Here is a 2033-nt window from a genome sequence, read left to right on the forward strand (position 1 = left end):
TCAAATAAACACTGAACTGTTTTTCTTACTTATTCTTACCAACTAAGTTATAAAAACTTCTTTGCACAACCTAAAAATAGAAAATTTGTAGAAATTGAATCTTGCAGAAATTTATTTAACTTTTTATTATGTAAATCGAAGAAGCAGAGCACCCACAGCTTTGACAAATGAAGATTAAGTACACTATTTGTGTTGGTTAGTTTACTCTCTTTCAGAAACCACCATCCTACAAGAAGTGAGAAGCGCCCCATTCCAAGTCAAAAGACAAATCCTTTTAAGTCCAGAACAAGTTAATCTACCTGTCAGCAACCCTGTCTCACCGAGGAAACTAAGAAAGGGATCAGTACTCCTAGGTTATCAGGACATCCCAGACACCGAAGAGAAAGTCAAGGACATACACCATCTGAGACTATGGAGAAAGTTTGTAACTTGCCCTGTGTGTAATCAGTTGTACTTAATTACTTTATGGCAAAATACTCCAGCCTCAGCACTTCAGAAACATGATACTCTAGCTTGTATTGTGCCATGAAAATCAAAAATAACAATCCAAATCTTCAGAATGATAAACATTGTCCATTTTGGAGTCACTAACAAAGTGCTTTTCCCTATAGATTCTAACTCATACAAAGACAAACAAAACAAAAATACCCACAATAATTTCCTAAATTAAAATAAAGTTATAATAATTCTCAGATTTTATAATATAAATTTTAAAGATAGATAATTATAATCAATACTGAAATTTGGGAATAGTTGGAATGGCATTTATTCTAAGATAATTTTTAAAATTCTAATTATGATGCATTATCCCTTTTTTCCCTCAATCTATGATCCTGAAAAGCAAAGTTCTTGGTTAATTTCCTTTCAGAAGTTTGAGAGTCAGCAAAATAATTTTACAGTGACATTTTCAAATAATATTTATTTTTTGAATAGTTTTTAAATTTAAATTCATTTAAAATAAAATTTAAATACAGAAAAATATAAAGAAGAAAATAAAAATCATTTATAATAAACCAGCTAAAACCCAGTATTGTTTATTTGGGGTTTTTTTAAAGATTTTATTTATTTATTTTAGACAGAGATTGACAGAATGAGCGGGGGAGAAGGGCAGAGAGAGAAGCAGGCTCCCGGCTGAGCAGGGAGCCTGACGCAGGGCTCGATCCCAGGATCCTGAGATCATGACCTGAGCTGAAGGCAGATGCTTAACAGACTGAGCCACCCAGTCACCCCCAAGACAGGTACTGCTTAAGTTCTGGTACTGGTTATGCCATTTGATTCCTACCTTATTATTAAACACCATATCATCAGTATTTTTCTATGGGTTAAATGTATTATAATTTAGCTATAGAAATAACACCTTAATTTTAGCCATTCTGACTGGTGTGAGGTGGTATCTCAAATAACACCTTAATTTGAACACCTTTTTGATAAAATCTTTGCATTTTGAAAATCTCCTTAGGATTAAGTTATAATACTGAAAGAAAGAAAATTAACATTTTTTTCAGACCAACAGTTTTATTGAGGATTGAGAGCAGAGCTCCCCTTCTCTCTGCAGTCCTGGTGGCATGGGACTCACCAGTGGACACTGATGTCTTGTCAGCAGAACACAGGGTCAGGAGTCAGAGGCCAGAGCATGTGTGGTGGGCACCAGGCCCACGAGTGGGCAAGCAGTTTGGGGCCTGGGTTTCACCTCCCCACACCCATGAGAGGGCAGTGAGCTGAGGCCCCCTGCGGCTCTGGGTGCCAAATCTCACCCACAGCCACAGCCAAAGCTGCAGGTGATTTTTAACCAATGCAGAAGAAAATTAACGTTTTTAAGATACTTGATATAAGTGGTAAATAATATTTTCAAAGAAATGCTCCCTGTTATTTAAACATATTATTGTTTCTGTGATTTTAGATTTCAAAATTCTTAGAAAAGCAAATAAGGGGAGAGCCAAGATGGCAGTGTAGTAGGAGAACCCTAGGCTTGCCTCCTCCTTGAACACAGCTAGATGATTATCAAATCATTCTGAATACTCAAGAAATTGAAC

At 36.0% G+C, this 2033-nt stretch overlaps 1 non-coding gene across 1 annotated transcript; it reads right to left on the bottom strand.

Annotated features, from left to right (window-relative positions):
• Positions 1 to 1667: 1667 nt before the first annotated feature.
• On the bottom strand, positions 1668 to 1794 carry LOC123325648. The gene has a single exon (XR_006540578.1). It is a non-coding gene; the product is annotated as a small nucleolar RNA ACA64 (small nucleolar RNA).
• Positions 1795 to 2033: the final 239 nt, after the last annotated feature.

Source organism: Neomonachus schauinslandi, chromosome 8, assembly GCF_002201575.2.
Source record: "Neomonachus schauinslandi chromosome 8, ASM220157v2, whole genome shotgun sequence".
Classification (NCBI taxonomy): domain Eukaryota; kingdom Metazoa; phylum Chordata; class Mammalia; order Carnivora; family Phocidae; genus Neomonachus; species Neomonachus schauinslandi.